The sequence below is a fragment of the Amia ocellicauda genome, assembly GCF_036373705.1.
Source record: "Amia ocellicauda isolate fAmiCal2 chromosome 11 unlocalized genomic scaffold, fAmiCal2.hap1 SUPER_11_unloc_1, whole genome shotgun sequence".
Classification (NCBI taxonomy): domain Eukaryota; kingdom Metazoa; phylum Chordata; class Actinopteri; order Amiiformes; family Amiidae; genus Amia; species Amia ocellicauda.
The window spans coordinates 566,120-591,957 of record NW_027102659.1 but is presented as its reverse complement, the minus strand read 5'-3'; the positions used below and the strand labels follow the sequence as shown (position 1 = coordinate 591,957).

Genomic DNA, 25,838 nt, shown 5'->3' with positions numbered 1-25,838 from the left:
CAAGAACAACAACAACAACAACATCATCATCATCATCATCATCAGATTTTAATTAAAAGTGGCTACACCAGCGTTTACAATTTCAACCTGTCGACGGACGGACGCTCTGAGTGCATCGATTGCGGGCACTCCAATGAAGAAAAGACACCCACCGCCTCCGGGGAACCACGAGGGCAAGCATGACGAAAAGGGCACAGTAGGCTGTTTCCGCCCGGTTTCGAACCGGGGACCTTTCGCGCGTTGGGCGAACGTGATAACCGCTACACTACGGAAACTGACACCGCTGCCTCTTGCTTCAAATGGTTACCGTTAAAGCCTGCTGGTAAAACGGGCTCAGGTGTTTCAGGTCGGCTAGGCTGTGAGATGTCGTCTGAAGTGCGGCGAAAGGATGCCATTTTCACTGACCTGTTTGGCATTGCTAAAGGGCACATCAGGACACTTTGGAAACTCTTTCAAAGGAAGAACGCCCTGAGCTATGACAAGACTTACACTTACCCCAACAAGGTGATGCTCAATGGCTTGTTCAAACAGCTGCTGCTTGTCTTGTGCCACCATCAGACAATCACAGAGCTATTGTGCCTTCTGCACCTTACGGTAGCAACAAATCTAACTACTGCTTTACTTTAACAATAATAATGACGGCGACCACGATGACAACAAGAACAACAACAAGAACAACAACAACAACATCATCATCATCATCATCATCAGATTTTAATTAAAAGTGGCTACACCAGCGTTTACAATTTCAACCTGTCGACGGACGGACGCTCTGAGAGCACCGATTTCGGGCACTCCAATGAAGAAAAGCTACCCACCGCCTCCGGGGAACCACAAGGGCAAACAGGATGAAATGGACCGGCCCACAGCAGGCTGTTTCCGCCCGGTTTCGAACCGGGGACCTTTCGCGTGTTAGGCGAACGTGATAACCGCTACACTACGGAAACTGACACCGCCACGTCTTGCTTCAAACGGTTACCGTTGAAGCCTGCTGGTAAAACGGGCTCACGCATTTCAGGTCGGCTAGACTGTGAGATGGCGTCTGAAGTGCCGCGAAAGGATGCCATTTTCACAGACCTGTTTGGCATTGCTAAAGGGCACATCAGGACACTTTGGAAACTCTTTCAAAGGCAGGTCGCCCTGCGCTTTAAAAGGGATCCCAGCTATGTTGGAGTGGAGCTTTTTGCTTTAAGAGAGAAGGAGGGTACGTTGGAACCTTTTGAGACGGTAATTGAATACTCTTATGAGGACTGGTTGAAGGTGATGGCCTGGAGAGATCTGGGGCTTGTGGATAAGACTCTAGAAGGCTTGCAAGAGGGTCCAAGAGAATGCGAAATGGAGTCTCCGACTCAGGGTTTTGAAAGGTGTGAATGGGAAAGCTTGCAGAACTACGGTAGAGTGGTGAAGAGTCTATCTCAAACTACAGATCGTAAGGTTTTGTTTAGCAGTACCCTGATTACAAACCCTATTGAAGGGGGTGTGGAGGATCCAGAAAAACAGGTTACTGAAATTATGTTTGACGCCGTGGACTGGCCGTTCTTGAAAGAGGTCATAAACTGTATAAATGATGGTTTTGACATCTTGACCAAATGTTCGCAACTGGATTTGGTTAGAAGGAGAATATGCTGGATTATGGATTATATATCCCCCTTGAATGACGACGACGATGATAAAACCGACGACGTGTGGGGTTTTGGAGGGGGGTCTGACGGCTCAGGGGCTACTCTCTTCTAAGAGGGCGGTGTGTCGTGACGTAGTGAAGAGATAGGATAAAAGGCGCAACAATTCATTCATGGTTTAAAATTAAAGAGAATGTCTTACCCGAAAGCTGCGGACGTCGACAGGCTCTACAGGCCTCTTCAAACCCGGGATCACCCCTGGTTCTATTCCCCAGATTTTGTATACACTCTGGAACCCTCTGACTGCGGTTACCCTCCAAGACCTCAGACCCCGGTCCCTCAGGACGAAACAACATGCGGTGCGATGGATGTCCAAATGAGTCTCGGGGATCCCCAGCCTCTGGAGCTCATGGAGGGCCTCGATTTTGCCGAACTGTCTACCGTCTGTGCGTCTCAGGAGGGGGTCAGTCCAATGGATGTAGAAACACCCCACAAACCACCAGGCGACCCAATGAGCATCGGACTGTCCCAGGGGCGTGATGAAGACGCAGGATTTGTGCCCGGGGTATGTGACCAAGTAAGCAGAGTGGTTAAAAGCACCCTGGTGTATATTCTGAGTGCTCTCATCGACCGAGCTCTGAAAGAAGTCTGTCGGGGGTGTGAAGTGAATCACCCCAGTCAGTTGAGACACAGTTGTTTGTTTGAACCAGACCGTTACTATTTCCTGTTCTATTTCAACGTGTTTTACAGAAGACTGAACAAACCGTGGCTGAAACCGGCACTAATCAAGGCGCTGTCTTACTCCCACATACATGTCACTGCGGGACAAGTCCAGAAAATCATAGATGAGATTTTGCTGGAGCTGAAAAAGGAGCTGTTTATAATAGAGAAACTTGGGCAGCTGGTCAATGACCTGGATGAGCCGAGTAGAAAAACCGCTGGCAAGCTAAAAGCTTATTTCTTCAGTAAAGAAGTTAAAGCTGGGGGCAGCGACGAGGAATTCGACATCTACGCCACTGATTCAGACTCTGACCTGAACTAAGGGACTTTGAACATGGGGAATGTTCTGGACTGCTTCTGCAACTGGTTCTGTCATCAACACTCTGTAGCTAACCTGAGAGCGCTATTACACCATGTGCTTGACAGAAAAGTAGCCAACGCGAGCCTTTTCTCTACAGATTTAACCATCGATGAGGATCAACTTTCAAACCTGGAAAAGTGAATGGCTGCTGTAACAAAGACCGGGGGGTACGAACACTGGGATGAAGCGCTCAAGGGGGCCAAGAATGATATTAGGCCATATCATCAACATCTGTATGACCTTTTGCTGAGCATGTTTAATACACCTCTGTTTACTTTTAAAATAGGTCATATTGTTGTTTTATTTACATATGTAACTGAGGTGTGTGCCTACAAGATAAAGAAACAGGTATATTTGTTGATATAGATCAAGTAACCAATCATCTGATTTCTTTTTGTCTGGACCGTAGAAAAAATTGTTGTGTATGTTATACTTTTCTCAAATGTCTAAAAAGGGGTATCTGCTCTCCTGAAGTTGAATAAAAAACCTTGTATAAAAACTTTGCGCATAGTGTGGGTCTGTTTGGTTATTTGACAGAATGACTCGGCAAGCTCCCCAAATGCAGGAACTATACTACAAACCAGCCAAGATTGGGGGTTTGGCGGGTAAGAAGGGTTTTCAAAGAGGACTCGCTGAGGCCGGAGTGAAGGTTAATGATGTGGTTGTTTCAGAATGGTTACGGGAACAAGACGCCTATACCTTACATAAACCTCTCAGGATTAACTTTAAAAGAAACCGCGTATATGCAACTGACATAGATTCACAATGGCAAATGGATCTAGTCGATATGTCAAATTTATCAAAACATAACAATGGTCACAAATTGATGTTGATGTGTATCGATGTGTTATCAAAATATGCCTGGGCTCGCATTCTACATAAAAAAACAGGTCGGGCGGTGACAAGGGCCTTTGAGGATATATTGTCCCAGGGTCGATGTCCTAAAAAACTGCAGACTGATAAAGGAAAAGAGTTTCTCAACAGAGAATTTCAGAATCTACTGAAGAGACACAAAATACATCATTTCACCACCGGTAATGAGCTTAAGGCATTGGTAGTGGAGAGGTTTAACCGCACCATGAAGACCAAAATCTGGAGATATTTTACAGCGGTCAACACGTTCAAGTATTTTGATAAAGTTCAGGATTTTATCGATGCTTACAACCAAGGGTATCACACCAGTATTAAAATGAAGCCTATAGATGTTGATCAAAGTAATTCTTTTAAGGTCTATAAAGAATTATACGGACCATTTATTAAGAAGGGAAAAACTACTTATAAGTTCAACATCGGTGATGTGGTTCGCGTTTCAAAGCTAAGGAGTACTTTTGCCAAAGGTTATGAACAAACATTTTCTGACGAATATTTTACAGTTACCGAACAGTTGGCTTGAGACCCCCCCGTGTACCGGTTAAAAGACTATGACGGGGAGGATATAGAAGGAACGTTTTACGAAGCCGAGTTACAAAAAATGATTGTGGGTAAAGACAGTGTATACAGAGTTGAAAAGATATTAGCTGAAAAAACCCAGAACCGGAAAAAATACGTGTTGGTGAAATGGCTTGGATGGCCTGAAAAGTTCAATAGTTGGGTCCCGGAACAACAGGTTTGCGATATTCAATCCTTATAACAACATGCCCGTGGGTAGGTTGGGGGCATTACTTTCGGTACTCAAGATGGAATCAGGAGGCTTCTACGTGACTCTACCCAGTAACGCCTCTCTCGATATATACCCTAAAAATGAAATATCCAGTTACACGGTACAATTTGGAAAATCTATAGATCTAAGGGGGTCGTGGGAAGTGGGGTTGGCGGAAATACAGTATCCTTACACTTGGGCTGTTTTACAAGATAAGGATGCCACCTTCGCCATTTTTGATGATGTTAAAATCAATGGATATTCACGATACAAGGAGGTTATTATGACAATGTGGATAAAATATTAGATGAGATGCATAAACAGTTCTCAGAAGGCACCCCCAACATCAAGCTATATTACAACCCTATTAAAAACAGAGTGTACAAGGTGTCAAAACCAGGTATTAGCATTCAAACCAGCGGCCAACTGGGGCGTATATTAGGGTTCTATTCTGACACAGAGAGCAGGTTCTCAGAAGTGGTGGGGCGGCTTTTACACTCTTTATGTGTATACGGATATCATAACCCACCAGAGGGTCGGGGATAGTTATGTCCCCCTTTTGAGAAATGTACTTATTAAAGGTAAAAGCAATGACATGGTCACAATTACTTATGACAAGCCACACTACGTACCAGTCTCAAAGACCCACTTTGACAACATCACGATCGAAGTCAAATCGGATCAGAATATCAACGTACCCTTCCGCTTCGGTAAAGTTATTGTCAAACTACATTTTCGACCCCTGAAACAGTGTGTACATTATTAAAATGGCTACCTCGAGGGGTTATGTAGATCCTAGCGCCTATGTGGATTATTACAAGATGCAAGCCGGGAACGGCTTGCCCGGTATTGTAGGAGCCCCCACAATGTATGGCGCCGGTCTAGGAGGACTCTTTCGTGGTCTCTTTAGAATGGCCGTACCCCTGCTTAAGAGAGGCTTTGCTATAGCCAGACCCCACTTGAAATCAGCGGCTAAAAATATTGTTAGTGACGTGTTCACCAATGTTATGAACCGGGCAGCTAGCCATGAGCATCAGGAGGGTTCGGGTCTCATGGTAATGGCGAGGAGGGGGGGTAAAAGAAGAAACAGCATGTGTCCACCAGGGGGCGACGAAGATCCGTGGCTAACAAAAAACGAAGAATCTCTCATTCTCCAACATATCGTGGAAATTTCAGACACGGCCCCTCTGGAGTTTTTTATAGCTGGCAATGGCGAGGATTATATTGATTTGAATAACACATTTATTTTAATGAACTGTAAAGTGACTGATGAGGATGGCGATGCAATCGAGAAGACGGCCAACGCTGGGGTCATCAATTACCCGGTGGCCACCATGTTTTCACAGGTGGATGTGACCCTGGGAGATCGGCTCATTAGTCAAAGCAGCAATACTTACCCCTATAGAGCCATGATGGAGTGTATCCTTAATTATAGTGAGGAGACCCTGAGCAAACAGTTCAGCCCCGGCCTTTTCTTCAAAGACATCCCGGAAGCTATGGACGACAAGGATCCAGAGGGACTCAATAAGGGTTTTCAAAAAAGAACGGCCTCTTCAACAGAAGGGAGGACCTTTGAGCTAATGGGGCATATCCATGCAGACATATTTTTCCAAGAAAAACTCATGCTCAACGGGGTAGACATTAAAATTAAAATGATCCGTAGTAAAAGTGCTTTTTGTCTGATGACCCCTGATACTGAAAAATATAAACTGACCATATTATCGGCCTCGCTGTTTGTGAAAAAAGTGTCCGTCTCCCCGGCGGTTAAACTAGGACACGCGCAGGCGTTAATGACGGCAAACGCCAAGTACCCGATTGAAAGAGTCTATATGAAAGTCCACAGTATCCCCGCAGGGACACGGGTGATGAACCAGGAAAATCTGTTTCTAGGACAGCTCCCAAAACAGGTTATTATAGGTCTCGTGGATAATGATGCATTTACCGGGGTTTACAACAAGAACCCCTTTAACTTTAAACATTTTAACGCGGAATTTATAGCGTTGTACGTCGATGGTGTGCAGGTTCCATCCAGACCTTTTCAACCTGACTTTGAAATCGGCAATGCGGTTCGTGAATATGACAGTCTAGTACTGGCTACGGGTCGCCATCTCAAGGATCAAACTCTGCTGATCGATCGCCGGGAATACTGCAGCGGTTACACCCTGTACGGTTTCAACCTGACCCTTGACGAAGAGTGTGGACAACATTTTTCACTGATGAAGACGGGCAATATGCGTTTGGAGATGCGTTTCAAGCAGCCTCTACCACGCACTGTTAATATGGTCGTGTATGCAGTGTTTGACAACATTATTGAGGTGAATCAGAGGAGAAACGTTATGTATGATTATTATTAAAATGAACACCAGAGAGCTCAACCACATCATGAATGCCCTGGCCAGCTCACGGAAACTGTTTCAAGGAGTCTACACCTGCGATCAGCTGACTAAATTTAAGGTCAAGAATTTACCTGCAATGTACATAATCAACACACACCCTAAAAATATGCCCGGAGAACATTGGCTGGCTATTTATCTAAGGGAGGACCACCGTGGTGAATTTTTTGATTCCTATGCAAACCCCCCGGATTTCAGACCTTTCCCTCGGAAGATCAATAACTTTCTGCTCAAGAACTGTCAAGAAACCATTTACAGCGGTCGTCAAGTACAAAGTCTTCAGACCTTCACTTGTGGTCAACACTGTGTGTTTTTCTTATATCATAGATCTAAAGGAAGGTCATACCCCGATATTATGGCCTTGTACAGTGAGGATTTAGGCCAAAATGATAAAAAAGTGGCAGAGTTTGTCAGGACACTGTGGACCCCCCCTTATAACACAATGACTTACGACCCTAGCCAGCCGTGTATACAGATGGGGTGTTCTTGTGAGGATTTTAAAAGATGTCATGCGTGTTAAGGTGAAAAAATAATGAAAACAGCCTTTGAATCATTAGTTTTGTTTTTATTCAACACAATTCTTATACAAAGCAGGGGTTATGGTATAAATAAATGTACAACATTTGAAAAATAAAAAATAAAAATAAAAAAATGTTTGTCGAGACATTATTTACAGGGGAGACAAATAAAAACATGAGATTAATAAGCTTCCCAACGATGGATAGATCCTGAGGATGGTCGCTCAGCACGGTCAGAGTAATGAGATATCGGAGTCAGATCAGGCTCCACCTCTTTACACAGACGGATTTTTTGTCGCGTTTCCTGGTTAGGAACTGTTGATTGGGGCATGTTCAGACAGGCCATCGCCTGTAGGAAAGCATTCCAGCCTACAGGTCGGCGACTATCGGGTACCTTATTAGTGCTAGTGACACTCTTCAACAAATCAAACATGTGTGAACCTTTGATCAGTTGTCCTTTAAAAACAAATTCACCCTGTTCATTCCAAGCCGTTACCCGCGGTTTCTGAACCATTTTGTGCAGGATATATTCTGCATGTCTTTTGCTTCTGGCCGGCATGTTTCTCAAAACATCCGTTACAACATCTCCCTCTGAACTCTCAACAGGTTCGGTCACCGCAACATCTTTATCAACCGTACCCCCCGCATCAGCCCCAGAACCATTTTCTTGAGAGGCCATGGTTAAAGTTAAAATGTTTTGATCTTTTTCACCCTGTCTAACCAGACGGAGGTAGCGCTGTAACGTGTTGGTATACAACTGGGCTTTGGAATACTGATTTAAATCGGCCCTGGCCTGTATAGCTTTCATTTCAGAGTCCAGGTTGTTTTCGGCCGTTTGTCTAATGGGCTCTGGCCCGACAACATTTTTTCTCAGTTTCTCAAGCTGCTCCTGAGGGATCAAAAACATTTTCTGAGCATATTCCATTATTAACCCACTCTGGAAGCTAGAAGACTGGTTAGGAAAGGCACGGCTATGCTCAACAGCGGTCCTATAAAACCCCCGGTTTGATTAATCTTCTTTCTTTTTCTTTTAATAGAATACTTCTTATTAGCGATGATCTTGATAACCGCTTTTTGTTTTTTGAGTTTAGAATGTTGAGAAGGGGTTAGGGGTATATTACCGCGTAAGATGTTAAAAGCTATTTCACACAGGGTCTCGATCAAATCCGAGGGGGCCCCTGCCAGCACAGCTTTCCTATGGCGCGGGCTCCTCTCAAATAACATTTGCAAAAGCGGCAGATTTCTTTTAATCCGAACAGACATTCTTATTTATTTCCTTTTCTTTAGCACATACACTGCCGGCCAATCGGGCGGGCACAAACCTGTTCTGAGGCGAAAGTCTTCTGGGGTTTGTGCTTTTAAGTCCGCAATCAAGTACCCGTAGGGTTTTTTGGTGGCATCCTCAAATGCCTCCAAAGAGAACTTGGTCTGGTTAGGGTACATTTGACGAGCCAAGACGGTGACCTGTAGTTTATCTCTGGGGTTTTTAAAAATAATTATATCATTGGCATATAAATTAATAGTGCGGCTTTTTTTACCTTGAAAAAATAGATTTTGAACTAAATAAATAATACTTAAATTCCTATGATGAGTGTACTTTGTGAAAGCTTTTTCCACTTCACTGTTGTCACCGGCCTGCTCCATCAGGTCATCAAGGATCACTAGGTTAGTTTGACCGGGCGGGAACAAGTCATCACCACACAACGAGGCGGGGAGACCTTGCACAAATTTCAGATTATTTTTTTTCGAAGCCAAATCATCGTAGAGAGGTTGCCAGCAAGAGTAACACCACACTATGTTGTCAAGAGCTTGGGACACGGTTGCGTCCACATCTTCTATGATGTTCTTTATAAGATAGCTCTGCCCCGAATTGGAGGGACCGGCTATAATACAGGAGAAAGGGTGTTGAAGTCTGTTATCAAAACCACCGCTAATATCCATAAGGCAGAGTGGTATAATCAGTCTTCAACACTCTTTTATTGTACACCACTCTGAACCGTTTGTTTAGTGATCTATTTTCCAACGTGTACCCCTTTTTATTGCGATAGATCTGATTTCCGGCTGTAATAATCTCACGAGGAGGCGCGTCTTTCTCGTTACATAACTTTCTACCAGGGTCGTCAGAGACTTGATGTTAATGAGCTTGTTGTTACAATGGTTCAGAGTGAAACCCTTAACTTTCATACAGGTCTTACCCGCAGCCGTTCTGTATGCGTAAGTCTTAGGACCCCCTGAAACAAACTCCACTATGTGGTCCTGAGGATCTAGTTCGCTCGTTAACTCCCCAAGGTAGTCCCCGAGGGGAGGGACCCAATCCCCTGGCCTGGTGACAAAGATTACAGAGTCAGTATCATGATAGAGCGTGCGTTCCTGCAACTGATCCATTAAGTTGTACAGTTCAAGCCGGGCGTAAGCCGTGGTAAAAACCGCTATGAAAACATTAACGTTCCCCTGTTTGGTGGGGAAATCTTTAGGGGCCCTCCACTGGACCTGTGCCACGTGGTCATTTAAGAATTGAAAGTGTGATACTGCATGTTGTTTGGAAAACATAAATTCTATGAACAGTTCAGGGGTTTTAATCAAGGTTGTGTTTAGACGGTAATTTCTTTCCCCAAACTTACCCCACAGACTGTTTAAAATCAGTTTGGACATTTGTCTCTTGGCGGGGTTTACAGTTATGTTCCCCGGCTCTAGACGGATCCCTTCCTTTTCAAAATATTGCTGAACGTATCGCTCTTTGGCCGCGGAGTCAACACACCATGAGGGATAGCCCGATGCCTCCTGTTTCCCTTTCAGATGGGTCATAATGTAATCAGCAAAAAGAGTATCAGTTTTTTCAGAAAAATGCCAAACCTCATACACCTTACCGACTCTGTAACCTTTCTCCACCGCCTTGTCAAGCTCAATGCTACACCAGACACCCGTCAGCGCTCTCTCTTCATCACTGTGCAGACAAGAGGTAGTTTGATTTTCAGTTTCCACACACGTTCTACAAAGTGGGAACATCAATTTTCCCGAACACCTGTAAGGCAACACGGGTAAGAACAGCTCGCGAGGAGGGTACATGGTGACTTTGATCAAACGAAAGTAATGTCCGATTTCGAGAAAGTCACGATAAACAATGGTTGGACGCCCCACCGGGTACATTTTGGTCTTGTTGACATAAGGGTACAGACTGGTGAAATCATAGTAATCTACTCTCTCACCCTCCTTTACCTCATAATGTAAACAGAGGGCATTGGTACAACCCCCAAATAACGCATCCCGGGGCTCTAGACATTCAGGAAAGTCCAAGGTTTCCATAAACCGTTATACCCCCGCATCCTGTTGCTTCAGGGTCGTCCACTCGTGTTCCCAAATCACCAGCATGTTCAAACCATAGGTGTTTTTTAAAGTTTCAATTCGTTTCTGGAAATCATAGTACATATCACCGCAGAGTTTTAGTGTTACGGGGTTAAAGGTGTTTGGGTCGAAGCACTGAGGACAGCCATGGTAAATACAACCGGCAAACTCATAAGCGGTACGCCGCCCGGACACGTCGCTAAAACCGTCTAAGTAGTAAGGCCCCATTTTTACTTCCCCTTGATTTAAAGCATGTCTGATGAAGATGTTATCCCGGGCACTCAGGTATTCCACCCACTGTATGGAGACAGTCGAAAAGTTCTTTTGTCAAGCACGATAGTTGTCAGAAGTGGTGACCGCTATAGTGTTTTTCTGCAAGAAATTGGACCGATACATTTTCATGCAGAGAGACGCTATGGTCACACTTTGCAAAGGGTTGAGACCCGATGTGTTGATAACCTCGGCGCAGAAACGCACACAGGCTTCTTTAAGGATCACCACATCATTTTTACAATAAGCGGCCATCTCTTCTCGGAAATCAAAAACACCTCCCTTAACCGTATTGTACCATTTAAAGAATTCCTCCCTCTCATGAGACATCATAGTATCAACCCCATAATAAGAGGCGGGCGGGTAGGACCCTTGATAATTTTGAGTGTCCTTAGTATTAAAAAAATGGCAGAACCAACCTTTCTTCTGAGCCTCAAAACCCAGAGCCTTAGGCAAAGCGCTCAATTTCATGGGGAGGAAATTTAACAAGTCTATGTAACGTTAGTTGAAAGCTTCGTCGGTGAAACACATGATCTTGCTACCCTGAGCTATTATTTTTGGGGTCACCCCATTTTCCACCAGATACTTCATCAAAATGTAAGAATCATAACCCTTAGCATTGTGGGCAATAAATGTGTAATTGAGGTATTTTGGACCTCGATACCGCGTAAAGAAATCCCTGACACAACTCTCACCGCTAGCTGACCACTCACGATCCAACATGTCAATACAGTGTATATAATTAGCAACGTGGACCCCGTTTTCTTGCCGGCATTCAAAATCAAAAAAGACATACCAGTTGTGCGGCGGCTCCTTTTTAACCGGCTGAATAAAGCACTGGTGTTCGGACCCCGGGGTTAAATCAGCATTACAGATCCTGCATCTCGGCTCCAGACATTTGTGTGGTTTAACCTCATGAAAACGGTACTGGAGGCAACACTGCGGGCAACATTTAGTTTGATCACAATAACTCCATTTTTTAACCCCTCTCAGCAGCGGCCCTCTGTACCTTATGTTCGGAAAAACAGAACGCTGAGAGACAAATCCTTAAGCAATCTTTACATCGGATGGTAGGGGCCAAACCCTTACGACATTGCGGATTGAAACAGACATTACAGTAACCGTCACATCGGTGCTTAAGCTTATCATTGAAGGCCTTATAACACCAATGACAAACATACGAACAACCCAAAAAAGCCGTCAAACTCTTTATTCCAAAGTAATGACTATCACTTAGGAAGAGAAACAGTGTCTGTGTATGGGTTTCAGGATGTGTCTGAAATTTCACAAATACTTCCTTTACCTCACAACGGTACCACACAACAATTTTTAAAGACAACAACTCCTCAAACTTGGTGATGTCTGAAAAGGCAACCATCTGTTGAGAGTTTAAGCCGGCCCTCTGATGAAGCATTAAAGCCTCTTGCAGAGCTTGGGGTTCAGGCATGTCGGGGGTGAGTAGTTTTATTAAACTGTAAGCAAAACAGAGCTTATTGTCCCCACTGGATCTCACCACTAATTGCCTGAGCTTGGTCCTAATTATGTCGTTCTTCAAGCATTTCGACAGTCTTCTAAGCGCCCCACCCTCAGGGTTACGAACCACATTCATTACCAGAGACAGACTTTCATCAGCTAAGATGGCTGCGTTACTTTGCAATAACGCTTCGATTTTAGCCAGACATCTAAATTATCTCCACTCAGCATTACAGATAGGTTGCTAAACAAATCATTCCCTCTGAGTTCTAACTGTACAACATCTCGAGGTCTGACCCTTTCAGCAACCTGTTCAAGCATTTTCTGCAAGGCCTCGTGTATGTTGACAAATATTTCTGCATAATTGTCACAATTTAAAAGTTCTGCAAAATTAAAACGCTGAATCATTTCAAAATTGTTATAGGCCGGTCTATCTATAATCACGGGATCACTGGTACTTTTGGACACATCATCATTTTGAACAAAGCCTTCACCCCCTACATTCTCACAGAGCATGTCCTCCACAGCCTTATCAGTCTCAGAACCCTCCACATTCCGAACACCCCCACTGCTGACATCTACAAAACCCCCTTTTTGAGGAGGCTCATTTAAAGCCTGTAAAAGTCCTTCAAAGATATCCAACCGGTTAATGTCAAGACCCTCCTCTATAGTGATGGCTGCTTCTGCCGCCATCCTGTGTTCTAATTGTCTCAAATCATTTATGATAGGGGCAGAATTTGGTCGGGGTAGCTCCTCCAAAGCCTCCACCATTTCAAACAAATCGGGGTGAACTAGGGGGTGAACCTCTATAAGCGCTACCGGTGGGAGGTGGTTATTTAGATCATTGACCATCTGTAACAGGTCGGGGTTCACCGGTAAGTCTGTTAATTCACATTCTATCGGTGGTAATTGGGGGTTATTTAAATCATTTATCATTTGTAATAGTTCCAGGTTCATTGGGACATCAGAGGAGTTCACAACAGGGCCGGGGATGTTCTCTCGGGAAGGTCTTTTTGGGGCCCTAGCTTGTTCATAATCCTTTAGTTTGTGAGTTCTTTTACCAAGTCAGGACATTTTTTAATTTATTTTTTATTTTTCCAACAACCCACAATAGTAAGGCGTTTTGTGTCTATTAAAACATTAAATACGGTACAATTCGTTAGTAAGGGTATTAACAAGGATGTTTTGGCTCTCTATCACCAGGTTTTGCCCCACTAACACAAGTCTTTGATTTTGTAACAAAGTATGTAGCAACTCATGCCGACCTTCAGGATGTAGCTCCGGGGGCTGGTGGCCTGGCTCAGCTTCAAAGGATGGTCGCTCCGGTAAATCTCGGTCGAAGGAGGCAGGGAGCGAGCGTATACTCATGGACGGAGACCAAGAAGGCCTTTGCGGTGACACCCTGGCCAAGCGCGGGGTACTGTTCCGCGTTTCTGTAGCCAAGAAACGGGTCTGGGGGGACGATGTTGAAACCAGGCCGTCGTTGGGTGGTGTGTCAGCCCTGACTGACGGCGACCCCTGAGGTTGTTGGATGCCTGTATTTGTTCCGCCCGACAATGCGGCGGGCTGAATCTGGGGTGTTGAATTACTCCCAGAAGGCTGTGGCCTGAGTAGATGTTGGGGGGTCTCCAAGACCACCGTGGGGGATCCTCTCGGTGATCTCACCGGGGAAGATGTTTGATCCCACTTAGACGGGGTAATTGTCCTCAATAGCTCATTCACAGAATGACTATCCCAAGAGTCTTGGGAAGAATAAAAATATACATTACATTTACATCTTTAAACGGTGACAGAAATCAAACTTAAAACAACATGTCCAGGACATTCAAAACCTTTAGCTTTTTTAGACCTTTGAAAATAGCCTTAGACATTCACTACAACGCCTTATTATTTACAGACAATATATTTATTAGGACTTGATAATAAATGTAAAACAGAGAAGCCGCTGTAAATAAACTGTTTCTTAAATGTTTCTTTAAAAACTGTAATATTGTTAATAAAACACACACACACACAACAACATTTCATTTTTAATCGAACCTTCCAAGTGTAAACGCTTCCTGATCCCGGGACTTCCTGTTTCACAAACGTTTTCACGATCTGTTTAAATATTAAATACAATGAACACCTTCAAGCCTTTTCCTACAACCACTTTAAAACAGAAGTATAATAGCGGGATATAAGCCAAACAACTTACTAAACCCTTTCGGACGGCTTTACTTCCTAACCAGACGGTACAGCAATCGGTCATTTCTAAACACGTTCCCCAGAAACAAGCCTAGACCTGTCCGGACTTCTAAAGATCTTTCCCAGAACCCCCCGCCCTACAGGAAACGGTCACCCATCGCTTAAATATTAGCCCTCAACGGGCAAAAAAGCCCTTTTAAAAACATTAAAGTTTGAAAGATCTTACTTACCTCCACAGAATAATCGTTTCTTATGTTTTTCGGCTGGTTTAGCTTTTTGCACCGCTGTGAAGGTAAGAGACATGTTTAACCTTTAACCACACCGCTTTATAAAAAGCTTTAACCTCTTACAGGCTGCAGATATATACTCACAGCTATCAGATACCGGGGCTGACGGCCTTTCAGATTCTTGAAAGGTTACGGTTCTCGAAGGTAAAACGAAACAAGCCCTCGATGTGGAAGGCCTTTCGTTGTCTCGAACCACGTTTCTTAATACTGTTAGACAGGATAATTTTTTTAAATTAACAAAACTGGACTCAAACATCTTACAGAAACGTTATACAAACAAACAGGGGTTTAGTTCTTACCCGGTCGGCAGACAGCCTGTCTAGGGACAACCACTTCTCTTGGTCGATCCTCGGAGACATTAATCACAGGCCTTTCGATAGTTTCTGTGTAATTAAAGAGACCGGCATTAATATATATTAAAACGTTTTCATAACTCTAATGAGCCGCTTCAAAACCACACACACCCATGCATAAGAACCCATGAGCGCAAACACAAAAATCTTACCGTCGTTGTTCCAGATGATCTCCTCAGCGTTGGGAATTAACTCCTGTTGACTGGCTGAAAAATAATTTTACAGAACTTAAAACAGATGTTATAGCCTTATTTACAATACATGCACACAACACGCTCTGAGTCAATGAAAATAATCTGAAGACTTGCCTAAAAACTCGTTTAAATCGAATCGCTGATGTTGTTTCCGGACATTGTTGATCTTTAGTCTTAAATCGAAAGGTCAGTGTGAGTCTGTCGAGCTGAAGACCAGACCTTCATACTTATACTGATGGCCACATGCCGGATCTGCTTGTAAGGCATTGTTCTGGTCTGGCCTTTGTGCCACCCTGTTACCAATTAACATATCAAAACCAACCAATAAAATGACACTGCATCAAATTTCAAATAGAAACCAAGATGGAGACGATCTCTCTCCTCTCTACTCTAAACTTTTATTAGAACCTTTTGGTCTCTCAAAAAAACATTTTTAAGCATCAAGACCTATAGTCAACAACCACTAAGAATATTTCAGGCCTTTATAAGCGCTAAAAAACAACCTGAGCCTAGAAAATAACTATAAAGATCAAAAAGAACTAGCACTTTTACAGTGATTTTTTTATTTATTTTTTATAGCGATGCTTTGTTTGGTATTAAACAAGTCACAAACTACTCAGAACAGCGTTTATCCCCGCAAAAGAGATATTTGGGTTTATTTTACAAAGCTTATAAATTATATAGGTTAAAAGTATTCTGAATGTTTTGATATCACACGCCATACCTACTGTTGTCTTCTACACCTTACGGTAGCAACAAATCTAACTACTGCTTTACTTTAACAATAATAATGACGGCGACCACGATGACAACAAGAACAACAACAACAACAACAACAACAACAACAACATCATCATCATCATCATCATCAGATTTTAATTAAAAGTGGCTACACCAGCGTTTACAATTTCAACCTGTCGACGGACGGACGCTCTGAGTGCATCGATTACGGGCACTCCAATGAAGAAAAGACACCCACCGCCTCCGGGGAACCACGAGGGCAAGCATGACGAAAAGGGCCAGCCCACAGTAGGCTGTTTCCGCCCGGTTTCGAACCGGGGACCTTTCGCGCGTTAGGCAAACGTGATAACCGCTACACTACGGAAACTGACACCGCTGCCTCTTGCTTCAAATGGTTACCGTTAAAGCCTGCTGGTAAAACGGGCTCAGGTGTTTCAGGTCGGCTAGGCTGTGAGATGTCGTCTGAAGTGCGGCGAAAGGATGCCATTTTCACTAACCTGTTTGGCATTGCTAAAGGGCACATCAGGACACTTCGGAAACTCTTTTAAAGGCAGGACGCCCTGCGCTCTGACAGTGCCTGCACTTAGCCCAACAAGGTGATGCTGAATGGCTTGTTCAAACGTCTGGTGGTCTTCCTTCACCACCAGACTATCAGAGCTATACTGCACCTTCAACTAGATAAGAGTAACAGCAATGTCGCCGATCCTGCTACGGTCGTATTGTAACAGCAACAACATGTATCGATTTTAAAAGTGTCAGTTCCAGTGCCTCACAAAGCTACCCTTCTGCGATCGTTTGTTCTCAAGGTCAGGATTTCTTGCCACTCCGAGGAAGAGAAAACGACGGCCGGCCTTGGAGCAGAGAGATGGCGACGGGTAACACGGCACTGGCACGCGTGCACCGCGGGTTGTTTCCGCCCGGTTTCGAACCAGGGACCTTTCGCGTGTGAGGCGCACGTGATAGCCACTACACTACGGAAACCGACCCGTCCTGGTGTTTCAAATGGCTCCCATCGAAGCCGGCTGGTAAAACGCGCACAGGGGTTTCCCGTGGGCCAGCCTGTGAGATAAAGGTTTCTATTTTCACTGACCTATTTTGCATTGCTCAAGGGCACATCAGGACACTTTGGAAACTCTTTCAAAGGAAGAACGCCCTGAGCTATGACAAGACTTACACTTACCCCAACAAGGTGATGCTCAATGGCTTGTTCAAACAGCTGCTGCTCGTCTTGTGCCACCATCAGACAATCACAGAGCTATTGTGCCTTCTACACCTTACGGTAGCTACAAATCTAACTACTGCTTTACTTTAACAATAATAATGACGGCGACCACGACGACAACAAGAAAAACAAGAACAACAACAACAACAAGAACAAGAACAAGAACAACAACATCATCATCATCATCATCATATTTTAATTAAAAGTGGCTACACCAGCGTTTACAATTTCAACCTGTCGACGGACGGACGCTCTGAGTGCACCGATTTCGGGACACTTAGGAAACTCTATCAAAGGCAGGTCGCCCTGCGCTCTGACAGTGCCTGCACTTAGCCCAACAAGGTGATGCTGAATGGCTTGTTCAAACGGCTGGAGGTCTTCCGTCACCACCAGACTATCAGAGCTATACTGCGCCTTCGACTACATAAGAGTAACAGCAATGTCGCTGATCCTGCTACGGTCGTATTGTAACAGCTACAACATGTATCGATTTTAAAAGTGTGAGTTCCAGCGCCTCGCAAAGCTACCCTTCTGCGATCGTTTGTTTTTAAGGTCAGGATTTCTTGCCACTCCGAGGAAGAGAAAACGACGGCCGGCCTTGGGGCAGAGAGAAGGCGACGGGTAACATGGCACTGGCACGCGTGCACCGCGGGTTGTTTCCGCCCGGTTTCGAACCGGGGACCTTTCGCGTGTGAGGCAAACGTGATAGCCACTACACTACGGAAAACGACCCGTCCTGGTGTTTCGAATGGCTTCCATCGAAGCAGGCTGATAAAACGCGCACAGGCGTTTCCCGTGGGCCAGCCTGTGAGATAAAGGTTTCTATTTTCACTGACCTATTTTGCATTGCTAAAAGGCACATCAGGACACTTTGGAAACTCTTTCAAAGGCAGGACGCCCTGCGCTCTGACAGTGCCTGCACTTAGCCCAACAAGGTGATGCTGAATGGCTTGTTCAAACGTCTGGTGGTCTTCCTTCACCACCAGACTATCAGAGCTATTGTGCCTTCTACACCTTACGGTAGCAACAAATCTAACTACTGCTTTACTTTAACAATAATAATGACGGAGACTACGACGACAACAAGAACAACAAGAACAACAACAACAACAACATCATCATCATCATCATCAGATTTTAATTAAAAGTGGCTACACCAGCGTTTACAATTTCAACCTGTCGACGGACGGACGCTCTGAGAGCACCGATTTCGGGCACTCCAATGAAGAAAAGCCACCCACCGCCTGCGGGGAACCACGAGGGCAAGCAGGACGAAAAGGGCCGGCCCAAAGCAGGCTGTTTCCGCCCGGTTTCGAACCGGGGACCTTTCGCGCGTTAGGCGAATGTGATAACCGCTACACTACGGAAACTGACAACGCCACCTCTTGCTTCAAACGGTTACCGTAGGAGCCTGCTGGTAAAACGGGCTCAGGCGTTTCAGGTCGGCTAGACTGTGAGATGGCGTCTGAAGTGCCGCGAAATGATGCCATTTTCACAGACCTGTTTGGCATTGCTAAAGGGCACATCAGGACACTTCGGAAACTCTTTCAAAGGCAGGACGCCCTGCGCTCTGACAGTGCCTGCACTTAACCCAACAAGGTGATGCTGAATGGCTTGTTCAAACGGCTGGTGGTCTTCCGTCACCACCAGACTATGAGAGCTATACTGCGCCTTCAACTACATAAGAGTAGATAGTAGGGTTTTTTGGGCGCGGCCTATTTTGTTATGACGTATGCCCTAAGCTTATTAATATTCCTACGTCATAATTGGGGGGCGTGATTTTAGGTAGAGTTATTTCCTTAATTATTCCTACGTCATATCCGTCAGAAAGTGTACACCCATAAAACCCTGAACAACAAGGCCACCCATAAATACCCCCACCCCTCTGAAGGCAACGCCCCGAAACTCTCCTCTCTATTTAAGAACCCGCGCTTCTTTTAGGCAATACCTCTTTAATTCTCAGCTTCTGAAACATCCCGCTTCTTCAACATGTCCAGCGACATCAACATGAAACCCCGCAAGAAACAATCCCGGGCAAGGGTTCCTGTACTCACCAATTTGAAGATTGAACGCTCCTGGGTGTTGTTCTGGGGGGCTCGACGGGGTTACCGCTTTAAAAGGGATCCCAGCTATGTTGGAGTGGAGCTTCTTGCTTTGGGAGAGAAGGAGGGTACGTTGGAACCTTTTGAGACGGTAATTGAATACTCTTATGAGGACTGGTTGAAGGTGATGGCCTGGAGAGATCTGGGGCTTGTGGATAAGACTCTAGAAGGCTTGCAAGAGGGTCCAAGAGAATGCGAAATGGAGTCTCCGACTCAGGGTTTTGAAAGGTGTGAATGGGAAAGCTTGCAGAACTACGACAGACGACGTGTGGGGTTTTGGAGGGGGGTCTGACGGCTCAGGGGCTACTCTCTTCTAAGAGGGCGGTGTGTCATGACGTAGTGAAGAGATAGGATAAAAGGTGCAACAATTCATTCATGGTTTAAAATTAAAGAGAATGTCTTACCCGAAAGCTGCGGACGTCGACAGGCTCTACAGGCCTCTTCAAACCCGGGATCACCCCTGGTTCTATTCCCCAGATTTTGTTTACACTCTGGAACCCTTTGACTGTGGTTACTCTCCAAGACCTCAGACCCCGGTCCCTCAGGACGAAACAACATGCGGTGCGATGGATGTCCAAATGAGTCTCGGGGATCCCCAGCCTCTGGAGCTCATGGAGGGCCTCGATTTTGCCGAACTGTCTACCGTCTGTGCGTCTCAGGAGGGGGTCAGTCCAATGGATGGAGAAACACCCCACAAACCACCAGGCGACCCAATGAGCATCGGACTGTCCCGGGGGCGTGATGAAGACGCAGGATTTATGCCCGGGGTATGTGACCAAGTAAGCAGAGTGGTTAAAAGCACCCTGGTGTATATTCTGAGTGCTCTCATCGACCGAGCTCTGAAAGAAGTCTGTCGGGGGTGTGAAGTGAATCACCCCAGTCAGTTGAGACACAGTTGTTTGTTTGAACCAGACCGTTACTATTTCCTGTTCTATTTCAATGTGTTTTACAGAAGACTGAACAAACCGTGGCTGAAACCGGCACTAATCAAGGCGCTCTCTTACTCCCACATACATGTCACTGTGGGACAAGTCCAGAAAATCATAGATGAGATTTTGCTGGAGCTGAAAAAGGAGCCGTTTATAATAGAGAAACTTGGGCAGCTGCTCAATGACCTGGATGAGCCGAGTAGAAAAACCGCTGGCAAGCTAAAAGCTTATTTCTTCCGTAAAGAAGTTAAAGCTGGGGGCAGCGACGAAGAATTCGACATCTACGCCACTGATTCAGACTCTGACCTGAACTAAGGGACTTTGAACATGGGGAATGTTCTGGACTGCTTCTGCAACTGGTTCTGTCATCAACACTCTGCAGCTAACCTGAGAGCGCTATTACACCATGTGCTTGACAGAAAAGTAGCCAACGCGAGCCTTTTCTCTACAGATTTAACCATCGATGAGGATCAACTTTCAAACCTGGAAAAGTGAATGGCTGCTGTAACAAAGACCGGGGGGTACGAACACTGGGATGAAGGGCTCAAGGGGGCCAAGAATGATATTAGGCCATTTCATCAACATCTGTATGACCTTTTACTGAGCATGTTTAATACACCTCTGTTTAATTTTAAAATAGGTCATAATGTTGTTTTATTTACATATGTAACTGAGGTGTGTGCCTACAAGATAAAGAAACAGGTATATTTGTTGATATAGATCAAGTAACCAATCATCTGATTTCATTTTGTCTGGACCGTAGAAAAAATTGTTGTGTATGTTATACTTTTCTCAAATGTCTTAAAAGGGGTATCTGCTCTCCTGAAGTTGAATAAAAAACCTTGTATAAAAACTTTGCGCATAGTGTGGGTCTGTGTGGTTATTTGACAGAATGACTCGGCAAGCTCCCCAAATGCAGGAACTATACTACAACCCAGCCAAGATTGGGGGTTTGGCGGGTAAGAAGGGTTTTCAAAGAGGACTCGCTGAGGCCGGAGTGAAGGTTAATGATGTGGTTGTTTCAGAATGGTTACGGGAACAAGACGCCTATACCTTACATAAACCTCTCAGGATTAACTTTAAAAGAAACCGCGTATATGCAACTGACATAGATTCACAATGGCAAATGGATCTAGTCGATATGTCAAATTTATCAAAACATAACAATGGTCACAAATTGATGTTGATGTGTATCGATGTGTTATCAAAATATGCCTGGGCTCGCATTCTACATAATAAAACAGGTCGGGCGGTGACAAGGGCCTTTGAGGATATATTGTCCCAGGGTCGATGTCCTAAAAAACTGCAGACTGATAAAGGAAAAGAGTTTCTCAACAGAGAATTTCAGAATCTACTGAAGAGACACAAAATACATCATTTCACCACTGGTAATGAGCTTAGGGCATCGGTAGTGGAGAGGTTTAACCGCACCATAAAGACCAAAATGTGGAGATATTTTACAGCGGTCAACACGTTCAAGTATTTTGATAAAGTTCAGGATTTTATCGATGCTTACAACCAAGGGTATCACACCAGTATTAAAATGAAGCCTATAGATGTTGATCAAAGTAATTCTTTTAAGGTCTATAAAAAATTATACGGACCATTTATTAAGAAGGGAAAAACTACTTATTAGTTCAACATCGGTGATGTGGTTCGCGTTTCAAAGCTAAGGAGTACTTTTGCCAAAGGTTATGAAGAAACATTTTCTGACGAATATTTTACAGTTACCGAACAGTTGGCTAGAGACCCCCCCGTGTACCGGTTAAAAGACTATGACAGGGAGGATATAGAAGGAACGTTTTACGAAGCCGAGTTACAAAAAATTATTGTGGGTAAAGACAGTGTATACAGAGTTGAAAAGATATTAGCTGAAAAAACCCAGAACCGGAAAAAATATGTGTTGATGAAATGGCTTGGATGGCCTGAAAAGTTCAATAGTTGGGTCCCGGAACAACAGGTTTGCGATATTCAATCCTTATAACAACATGCCCGCGGGTGTGTTGGGGGCATTACTTTCGATTCTCAAGATGGAATCAGGAGGCTTCTACGTGACTCTACCCAGTAATGCCTCTCTCGATATATATCCTAAAAATGAAATATCCAGTTACACGGTACAATTTGGAAAATCTATAGATCTAAGGGTGTCGTGGGAAGTGGGGTTGGCGGAAATACAGTATCCTTACACTTGGGCTGTTTTACAAGATAAGGATGCCACCTTCGCCATTTTTGATGATGTTAAAAAGAGTCAATGGACATTCACGATACAAGGAGGTTATTATGACAATGTGGATAAAATATTAGATGAGATGCATAAACAGTTCTCAGAAGGCACCCCCAACATCTAGCTATATTACAACCCTATTAAAAACAGAGTGTACAAGGTGTCAAAACCAGGTATTAGCATTCAAACCAGCGGCCAACTGGGGCGTATATTTGGGTTCTATTCTGACACAGAGAGCAGGTTCTCAGAAGTGGTGGGGCGGCTTTTACACTCTTTATGTGTATACGGATATCATAACCCACCAGAGGGTCGGGGATAGTTATGTCCCCCTTTTGAGAAATGTACTTATTAAAGGTAAAAGCAATGACATGGTCACAATTACTTATGACAAACCACACTACGTACCAGTCTCAAAGACCCACTTTGACAACATCACGATCGAAGTAAAATTGGATCAGAATATCAACGTACCCTTCCGCATCGGTAAAGTTAATGTCAAACTACATTTTCGACCCCTGAAACAGTGTGTACATTATTAAAATGGCTACCTCGAGGGGTTATGTAGATCCTAGCGCCTATGTGGATTATTACAAGATGCAAGATGGAACGGCTTGCCCGGTATTGTAGGAGCCCCCACAATGTATGGCGCCAGTCTAGGAGGACTCTTTCGTGGTCTCTTTAGAATGGCCATACCCCTGCTTAAGAGAGGCTTTGCTATAGCCAGACCCCACTTGAAATCAGCGGCTAAAAATATTGTTAGTGACGTGTTCACCAATGTTATGAACCGGGCAGCTAGCCATGAGCATCAGGAGGGTTCGGGTCTCATGGTAATGGCGAGGAGGGGGGGTAAAAGAAGAAACAGCATGTGTCCACCAGGGGGCGACAAAGATCCGTGGCTAACAAAAAACGAAGAATCTCTCATTCTCCAACATATCGTGGAAACACTCGGAGAAGGAAGCAGCACAAGAAAAAACCTGCAAAAAGAAAGTCTCAAAGAAAGAAAAATAGAGCCTCAGGATACATCTTTTAAACATGTCTTTTGTCCACAGTCTATCGGAAGAATGCGTCAAATCAGAACTGGATCTGTTTACAGTTCCATACACTCAAACGAGTATAGATAAGAGCATATATGTAGAGATTCCCCCTCTTTCTGCAATTTCAGACACGGCCCCTCTGGAGTTTTTTATAGCTGGCAATGGCGAGGATTATATTGATTTGAATAACACATTTATTTTAATGAACTGTAAAGTGACTGATGAGGATGGCGATGCAATCGAGAAGACGACCAACGCTGGGGTCATCAATTACCCGGTGGCCACCATGTTTACACAGGTGAATGTGACCCTGGGAGATCGGCCCATTAGTCAAAGCAGCAATACTTACCCCTATAGAGCCATGATGGAGTGTATACTTAATTATAGTGAGGAGACCCTAAGCAAACAGTTCAGCCCCGGCCTTTTCTTCAAAGACATCCCGGAAGCTATGGACGACAAGGATCCAGAGGGACTCAATAAGGGTTTGCAAAAAAGAACGGCCTCTTCAACAGAAGGGAGGACCTTTGAGCTAATGGGGCATATCCATGCAGACATATTTTTCCAAGAAAAACTCATGCTCAACGGGGTAGACATTAAAATTAAAATGATCCGTAGTAAAAGTGCTTTTTGTCTGATGACCCCTGATACTGAAAAATATAAACTGACCATATTATCGGCCTCGCTGTTTGTGAAAAAAGTGTCCGTCTCCCCGGCGGTTAAACTAGGACACGCGCAGGCGTTAATGACGGCAAACGCCAAGTACCCGATCGAAAGAGTCTATATGAAAGTCCACAGTATCCCCGCAGGGACACGGGTGATGAACCAGGAAAATCTGTTTCTAGGACAGCTCCCAAAACAGGTTATTATAGGTCTCGAAGATAATGATGCAATTACCGGGGTTTACAACAAGAACCCCTTTAACTTTAAACATTATAACGCGGAATTTATAGCGTTGTACGTCGATGGTGTGCAGGTTCCATCCAGACCTTTTCAACCTGACTTTGAAAACGGCAATGCGGTTCGTGAATATGACAGTCTAGTACTGGCTACGGGTCGCCATCTCAAGGATCAAACTCTGCTGATCGATCGCCGGGAATACTGCAGCGGTTACACCCTGTACGGTTTCAACCTGACCCCTGACGAAGAGTGTGGACAACATTTTTCACTGATGAAGACGGGCAATATGCGTTTGGAGATGCGTTTCAAGCAGCCTCTACCACGCACTGTAAATATGGTCGTGTATGCAGTGTTTGACAACATTATTGAGGTGAATCAGAGGAGAAACGTTATGTATGATTATTATTAAAATGAACACCAGAGAGCTCAACCACATCATGAATGCCCTGGCCGGCTCACGGAAACTGTTTCAAGGAGTCTACGCCTGCGATCAGCTGCCTAAATTTAAGATCAAGAATTTACCTGCAATGTACATAATCAACACACACCCTAAAAATATGCCCGGAGAACATTGGCTGGCTATTTATCTAAGGGAGGACCACCGTGGTGAATTTTTTGATTCCTATGCAAACCCCCCGGATTTCAGACCTTTCCCTCGGAAGATCAATAACTTTCTGCTCAACAACTGTCAAGAAACCATTTACAGCGGTCGTCAAGTACAAAGTCTTCAGACCTTCACTTGTGGTCAACACTGTGTGTTTTTCTTATATCATAGATCTAAAGGAAGGTCATACCCCGATATTATGGCCTTGTACAGTGAGGATTTAGGCCAAAATGATAAAAAAGTGGCAGAGTTTGTCAGGACACTGTGGACCCCCCCTTATAACACAATGACTTACGACCCTAGCCAGCCGTGTATACAGATGGGGTGTTCTTGTGAGGATTTTAAAAGATGTCATGCGTGTTAAGGTGAAAAAATAATGAAAACAGCCTTTGAATCATTAGTTTTGTTTTTATTCAACACAATTCTTATACAAAGCAGGGGTTATGGTATAAATAAATGTACAACATTTGAAAAATAAAAAATAAAAATAAAAAATTGTTTGTCGGGTCATTATTTACAGGGGAGACAAATAAAAACATGAGATTAATAAGCTTCCCAACGATGGATAGATCCTGAGGATGGTCGCTCAGCACGGTCAGAGTAATGAGATATCGGAGTCAGATCAGGCTCCACCTCTTTACACAGACGGATTTTTTGTCGCGTTTCCTGGTTAGGAACTGTTGATTGGGGCATGTTCAGACAGGCCATCGCCTGTAGGAAAGCATTCCA

The 25,838-nt window shown here is 44.4% G+C and overlaps 6 non-coding genes across 6 annotated transcripts; all 6 read right to left on the bottom strand.

Moving 5' to 3' along the window:
• Window positions 1-202: 202 nt before the first annotated feature.
• Window positions 203-275, bottom strand: trnav-aac (transfer RNA valine (anticodon AAC)). Its single transcript has one exon. It is a non-coding gene; the product is annotated as a tRNA-Val (tRNA).
• A 599-nt stretch (window positions 276-874) lies between these two features.
• Window positions 875-947, bottom strand: trnav-aac (transfer RNA valine (anticodon AAC)). Its single transcript has one exon. It is a non-coding gene; the product is annotated as a tRNA-Val (tRNA).
• A 15,444-nt stretch (window positions 948-16,391) lies between these two features.
• On the bottom strand, window positions 16,392-16,464 carry trnav-aac (transfer RNA valine (anticodon AAC)). The gene has a single exon. It is a non-coding gene; the product is annotated as a tRNA-Val (tRNA).
• A 541-nt stretch (window positions 16,465-17,005) lies between these two features.
• trnav-cac (transfer RNA valine (anticodon CAC)) lies at window positions 17,006-17,078 on the bottom strand. The gene has a single exon. It is a non-coding gene; the product is annotated as a tRNA-Val (tRNA).
• An 895-nt stretch (window positions 17,079-17,973) lies between these two features.
• trnav-cac (transfer RNA valine (anticodon CAC)) lies at window positions 17,974-18,047 on the bottom strand. Its single transcript has one exon. It is a non-coding gene; the product is annotated as a tRNA-Val (tRNA).
• A 569-nt stretch (window positions 18,048-18,616) lies between these two features.
• On the bottom strand, window positions 18,617-18,689 carry trnav-aac (transfer RNA valine (anticodon AAC)). Its single transcript has one exon. It is a non-coding gene; the product is annotated as a tRNA-Val (tRNA).
• Between the last annotated feature and the right edge of the window lie 7,149 nt (window positions 18,690-25,838).